The sequence below is a fragment of the Ranitomeya variabilis genome, chromosome 6 (assembly GCF_051348905.1).
Source record: "Ranitomeya variabilis isolate aRanVar5 chromosome 6, aRanVar5.hap1, whole genome shotgun sequence".
Taxonomy (NCBI): Eukaryota; Metazoa; Chordata; class Amphibia; order Anura; family Dendrobatidae; genus Ranitomeya; species Ranitomeya variabilis.
The window spans coordinates 439,640,806-439,648,260 of NC_135237.1; the positions used below are offsets into that span (position 1 = coordinate 439,640,806).

General features: G+C 50.0%; 1 long non-coding RNA gene across 1 annotated transcript; it reads left to right on the forward strand.

The window, feature by feature from the left end:
- Positions 1-1,513: 1,513 nt before the first annotated feature.
- On the forward strand, positions 1,514-6,940 carry LOC143782677 (uncharacterized). The gene is made up of 3 exons (XR_013217020.1): positions 1,514-2,641; positions 5,549-5,695; positions 6,234-6,940. It is a non-coding gene; the product is annotated as an uncharacterized LOC143782677 (long non-coding RNA).
- Positions 6,941-7,455: the final 515 nt, after the last annotated feature.

Sequence of the window (7,455 nt, forward strand, 5' to 3'; positions counted from 1 at the left end):
ATAGCTAAACACAACTAATATAACAAGTGATTTCTCCAAATTCTACACAAAATGGCACTTTTAATGATGACCGCAGGCTCAAGATTTATTTAACCCCTGTAGCTCCTCCAGCTTTGCAGTGGCTTGTGTACATGTGCTGCTGATTGGGGATTGGCCTTTATATGACTATATAGGCAGTGCATGGATTATCTACTATATAATTGTCTAAGGGTCACTTCCGTCTTTCTGTCCTTCTGTCTGTCTGTCACGGATATTCATTGGTCGCGGCCTCTGTCTGTCACGGAAATCCAACTCGCTGATTGGTCGCGGCAAAACAGCCACGACCAATCAGCGACGGGCACAGTCCGGCGCCAAAATGGCCGCTCCTTCCTCCCCGCAGTCAGTGACCGCTCCATACTCCCCTCCAGTCAGCGCTCACACAGGGTTAATGGCAGCGTTAACGGACCGCGTTATGCCGCGGTGTAACGCACTCCATTAACGCTGCTATTAACCCTGTGTGACCAAATTTTTACTATTGATGCTGCCTATGCAGCATCAATAGTAAAAAGATCTAATGTTAAAAATAATAAAAAAATAAAAAATCATTACTCACCTTCCGCCACCTTTCTTGCTCCTCGCGACGCTCCAGTGACCGCTCCATGCAAGCGGCAGGTTCCGGTACCAAGGACGGTATGCGAGAAGGACCTGCCATGACGTCCGGACCGGAAGCTGCCGCGTGCACCGCACACAGGACCAGGACTTCAACGGGCCTTCGGAAGGTGAGTATATGTTTATTTTTTATTTTAAGTCTGTATACTACGTGGCTCTGTGCTGTATACTCCGTCGCTGTGCAATATACTACGTGGCTGGGCAACATACTACGTGGCTGGCTGGGCAATATACTACGTGGCTGGGCAATATACTACGTGGCTGGGCAATATACTACGTGGCTGGGCAATATACTACGTGCCTGGCCAATATACTACGTGGCTGGGCAATATACTACGTGCCTGGCCAATATACTACGTGGCTGACCAATATACTACGTGGACATGCATATTCTAGAATACCCGATGCGTTAGAATCGGGCCACCATCTAGTTTAGTATAAATGTGAGCGCTGGATGAGCCCGTGTTCCTAACGGTGGTGTGAGAACGGAGAACAGAGCTGTACATATTACTGGAAGGATTCAGGGGGATCCCACAGGCTGATGGACTCTGGTTGCTTAGAGCAGATTCACAAATCCTGGTTTTTTAGACCCAGTATGGAATACAATATATGGACTGGCAGCAGCTCTTCTGACCAAGCTCATCAGGCGTATACAGATCGTGGCTATCGGCTTTAGGGTAGGAGACCTGTGATGGAGCCTTGAGTTGTGGGACAGCGACACTCTGATGTGTGGATAACGGTTATTCATGTGCGAGTTCTAAGCGTCTTTTTCAAGGATAGGACGTAACCTATTAAACTGAGGCTAGTCACATGTCCCTGACTGCTTCTGTACTGAAGGTTCTGCCCCAAATCACAGAGACATCGCCAATTTGGGTCCAAGTCATGGATCAACCTCACCAATGCAAGTCTATGGGTCCGTGAAAAAGACAGCACTTGGACGCCTTCATTTTTTATTGCATATGGATAAACTGATGAAATGCTGATAAAAGCGGACACGCTGACCAAACGCTGAGGAAATGCGGTCTTTTTTTTTTGCGTACCGATAGCGGTGATGGTGACCACCCACGCGGCTGGTCTGATCTGCATCACACGACGGTCCGGAGGCTGGGACCCCGCTAGAGATCTTGAGAGTAGCGCCGTCGAGGGACATGACTTTTTGGTGGGATTGTAGCAATCTGCTGAGTGAGGGAGATGTATGGGCCACACCACAGGCACCATCACCCTGTGGAGATGCCACAGCTCCCCATATGGGTCCTTCACAGCAGGCCACCATGGTGCAGACAGGCCCTACAGCCGGACCTAGCTGCCATCACTCCTGTATACAGACCGCTCTCACACGTCCTGGCACCACACTGTGTGCCCCATGTCTGCAGCCCCACAGGACAGCTGGTCGCACGGTGACCTTCACATGCGCAGTGCTTGGTTAGTCACTGTGCACACATGGCTGGATGCAGAGAGGCGATCAGCTGTCCCACCTGTCACTCAGCCCTGCACCGTGTATGCTGATCACATGACCCGGCCGGCAGGTGCTGAGCCGACGCCTGCGCGGCAGAGGGGAAGAGGCAGCACAGCCTGTACTGAGGTGTATGCCGGCCCTGTCAGCGTCACCGGTATGGGTGGGGCTTAGCCAATGACAGGCGGGGTTATCAGCAGGTTCCCCGCCCACATCAAGAGTCGCATTTTCCCCCACGCTGTATCCTTCACAACAGCCAATCACAGCCCCGATAATAATCTCCCTTCATGCTGATTGGTCGCGCCTCTTCGCAGCTCCGCCTTGAGCACAATAAAGACTTGTGATTGGGTAGCGCACTGCCTCGCTTGTGTAGGGCACTAATCGGGCGCGGTCTTCACCTTAGGGAAGCTGCTCCTTTATCCTTTGTGCGGCGGTGACGGCAGATGACGTGAGATGGGACATTCCAAGCGCACACGTGATCCGGCTGCTGAGAATTGGAGTGATGTAGTGAGCCATGGCGGAAGGGTGCCGCTCTGTGAGGTGGGCAGGGCGGAGCACGTGACGCGGGGCCGGGCTCCTGCACACTGCTGCAGTAGTAGCGATCACCTGTAGCAGAGAGTTGTGGGGATTAGTGACGTCACGGGCAGAGTGCTGGCTGCCTGGAGGGAGGGTGGTCTGGCTGCCTGGAGGGTGGTCTGTCCTCCGGTGGGGGCTGAGCATGGCAGAGCGGGTTGTATGCATTCACTTCAGTGGAAATAGGGGCTTTAGTTCATGGTTAAAAGATAGTGACATTGTCAGGACAGGCAGCAAAATCCGGCGGATCCCTGATAACAGTGCCGGCACAAGCCCCTCAATGACCAGCACTGCCAGCAAAGTGTAAAATTACAGAATAAGTACCAACCCCCTGCTGGTCCTGTGCCCACCCTTCCCTGGCTCCCAGTGGCCTGCTCACCTGTCTGCAGCTGTAATGTGGCATATCGACCTCTCAGCTGTCAGCCCTGTGGCCAGTGATTGGCTGCAGTGGTCACATGTTAGATCGAGAATTGGAGGAAATTGGCGACTATTGCTTCTGTTATTTTAGACCATTGAAACTGTTACTGAACATTTGTATGGAGGTGAAGAACCCTGTAACCCACTACAGCTCAGACAATCTGACAGCCCGGCACCGAAGGCTGTAAGCATCAGTTTGCTTCAAAATAAAACTGTGTCTGAAATATCTGGGGATCTGGACAACTTATTAGAATTGTCACCCTATCGCGTGAGAGTCTTGCGTCTCAAATCTTGGAAATCCACAACAATCACCAGAAAAACTAGGGATGGTCACTTTGTGCTCTGCAATATTGCACAACACCCTATTAAATAGGTAAAAGCTGGGAACAACTCTACCAGAGTAAGAGCAGCTCTTTGGCTAACAGAGGGGGTCTCGAGTTGTGTAAAAAAGTAAACCAGCAACTACATGTATGTATGTGCTGTGTGCATGCGTCTGTATGTATGTGCTGTGTGCATGCGTCTGTATGTATGTGCTGTGTGCATGCGTCTGTATGTATGTGCTGTGTGCATGCGTCTGTATGTATGTGCTGTGTTCATGGGTCTGTATGTATGTGCTGTGTTCATGGGTCTGTATGTATGTGCTGTGTTCATGGGTCTGTATGTATGTGCTGTGTTCATGGGTCTGTATGTATGTGCTGTGTGCATGCGTCTGTATGTGCTGTGTGCATGGGTCTGTATGTATGTGCTGTGTGCATGGGTCTGTGTGTATGTGCTGTGTGCATGGGTCTGTGTGTATGTGCTGTGTGCATGGGTCTGTATGTATGTGCTGTGTGCATGGGTCTGTATGTATGTGCTGTGTGCATGGGTCTGTATGTATGTGCTGTGTGCATGGGTCTGTATGTATGTGCTGTGTGCATGGGTCTGTATGTATGTGCTGTGTGCATGGGTCTGTATGTATGTGCTGTGTGCATGGGTCTGTATGTATGTGCTGTGTGCATGGGTCTGTATGTATGTGCTGTGTGCATGGGTCTGTATGTATGTGCTGTGTGCATGCGTCTGTATGTATGTGCTGTGTGCATGGGTCTGTATGTATGTGCTGTGTGCATGCGTCTGTCTGTATGTATGTGCTGTGTGCATGCGTCTGTATGTATGTGCTGTGTGCATGCGTATGTGCGCACTTTCGCTTTCATTTTCAGCTGCCATTATTTTGTGGCGCTGGTGCACTTCCTCAATCCCCCATGCTTATCAAGGTATTTACCTGGACACCGATTGCCCACCTGTGAGTAATTGTCTTAATTTTTTCTGCCGCTACTTAAGTCTTTCTTAAGTCTTTCTTGGCCTATCACCCAGCACTTCCCCTGACGAAGTTGCGCTCAGCAGCGATACGCGTGGGGCCTCCCCACACTTTCTGGATCCCGGGATCATCTTCCTTTACTCCTGACTTCTGACAGCTGACAGCCCAGACCGCAGACTGGATGACCTGATCGGGTGATTTATATTTATACTCATACCTTGTGCTCTTTCTACCATTGTGCCACATACCCTGACCTTTGTGGGCACTTTTCTATAGCCTGGGTGATATTCTTGTTCCACCTGATCACCCTGCTTTATATTTATATAATTTTCTCTTGATTTAATTTACCTTTTGCTGGTATTACCTCCCTTTTTTTTTTTTCTTCCTATTATGGCTCCTTGATAGTCACAGGCTCGTCTTCTATAGCAAGGCTACTCATTCATAGTGGGGGTATCTGGGGACGCCCAGACCCTCTGTGCTCTTTTATTTGTTTGTACTATTACATCTGTATTATTGAATTATTGAGTCACATTACATTTTTATAGGGCTTAGGGGGTTTTATTCCCCACTTTACAGGTCTTCCTTATATGCTCTGTATGTATATGTCTGCTGTGTATGTATGTGTCTGTAGGTCTGTGTATGTATATGTCTGTGCTCTGTGTAATCATGTCTATATCAGGGGTGGGCAATTAATTTTCCCGGAGGGGCACATGAGACCGTAACTGTTGTGGAGGGCTAAACCAATAAGCTGAAATGAATTTTGCTCAAATATTTATATTAACATTATTATTAAGTGTATCACTTAGTATTGAGAAAAATTAAGTATGCTGACATCCCCTATATACCATATGAGCCCACAAACTTCCCTATATAACGAATGAACCCATACACAGTCCCTATATACCGTAAGACCACGACATAGCCTCTTATATAAAGTATGAGCCCCAAATAGCCTCCCATATACAGTATGAGCCCCACATAGCCTCCCATATTCAGTGTGTGCCCCCACATAGCCTCATATATACAGCGCAAGCCGCACATAGCCTCCCGTATACAGTGCAAGACCATCTAATCATAGCGACAGGAGGAAGAAAGGATGCGACCCGGAAGGCTGAGGGGAGTCACTGATGAGTTCTTGACCCACCAATTCCCCTTACCTGCAGAGGAGCAGGACCGGTGGCTGCCGGAGCCGGAACATCGACGACGGGTGCTGGAGGCCGGAAATGGAGGCGGAGCCGGAGTGTGCAGCTGCATTGGAAGGATCCAGCGGTAGTGGGACGGTCGCAGCCGGGATGCTCGAGCACATGGCGGTGAGTGGACCTCAGCCCCTGACCACGGAAGACTGGACTGCACCTCGGCCCCAAGACCCAGAGGGCAGGCCCACGCTCAGTAACACCTTGTCCCTTAGCTTGTCGCGGTTCCACCAGTGGACACAGGCCATTTCCATCCCCCAGGCAGGCCGCCTGGATTGCGGGGGTCATTGAACATAAGAAGCAGCGGGAAAAGGAGGTATGGGCAGAGCTACGCCACACCGGAGGGGGCACTATGGCCTGATGTCGCACCAGTGCGCAGCAGGTGTACACAGGTGTGGACCAGGGCTACGGCTTCATACGGGAGGTGGATACAAGCCCCAAAGTGTATGTAAATGCCGCCTCTGTAAAATTTGGCAGACCCCTGAGGGAGGGAGATTGGGTCAACTTTTATGGCCCTCGGGGGTACTATGCCGTGGCCGTCAGCTTGCGTCAGGAGGATAAAGTGGAACTGTATGGGGACCCAAAACAGGCTCAGTCGGCCCCCTGTCCCCTGACCACTGTCCAGCCAAGCCCTGCTCCTGTTATGTCTTTGCAGAACACGATGCCTGGGACTGCAGAGTCTGTCAGCTTGAATACGGGCATGGAGCCCAAAAGGAGATAAAGCAGCACGGGACGGATGTCGCTGACTGGATGCTGTTTAGCCTTTTTTTTTGTAATGTGCTTGTTGCTGAAACGGGACTGTTCCGCGTCCCTGTGGGCAAAAGGAGCCCTGTTGCACCCAAGTCAGGTGCAGTGTGGCCGGGACGGGCCTCAGTTACAAGTTGAACGTTGAGTTTCCCCTATCCCAGTTCTTCCACGCATTTTGCGCTCCGCCTGCTGAATTGCAGGACTCTAACCCTGTGGAGTTGCGGGCCCGTGGACTGAAGAAACGAACTGTGTGTGGCTGCTAAAAAGGGACTGTGCTTTAATGTATTTAACTTGTACTTTACTTTTAGGGAAAAGCAGCACACGTGTATCTTAAAGGGCCGTACTCCATACAAAGGAGGTAGGGGGGAAGCCCCAAGGACATGATGATCAGGACAAGGTGATTCTGTATTTCTGTTTGGGTCTTGTAGACATATGGACCCGGGGCTCAATGGACTAAAGATGCTACCTGGAGAACTGTTTACCAGGCGCCTGTTAGGGTAAGAGAAAATGGACTCTTATGCGGTGTTAAAGGACTTTGCTCACATGGAGCTAACAATTGTTATACCTCGTTCACCTCCCTGCGTGGAGTATTATACTGTACATATTAAAGTTATATCCTCCGGCACTACATGGCCCTGACGAACTGATGTGTTTGACATGCACTGCTGCTATATTGTATGTAACTGTTGAATGATATGTCTATTATAAGATGATTAATGCCATGTAGGTATGTTATTTACTAGGGAAAGTGTAGTATTCCAAGTAGCCCACTAGAGGAGGACACAATAGTAGTGTTGAGCATTCCGATACCGCAAGTATCGGGTATCGGCCGATACTAGCGGTATCGGAATTCCGATACCGGGATTCCGATACTTGCCGCGTATCGGATACCGGAATCGGAAGTTCCCAGATTCAAAATGCAGAAATTCAGCCAATGAGAATGATTTCAAGTGTGGGCACATCCTGTTCAGCATGGAGGGCATGAAACTACTGGCATGGCTGTGATTGGCTGCTGAAATGATGTCATGATGCAGTTTAAAAGTCGCTGGCGCCATTTTGCGATCACTCTGCTGTGAATTCAGTTAGTGACAGGACGCTGTTTGCTGACTGAGGGACAGTTTAGAGATAGC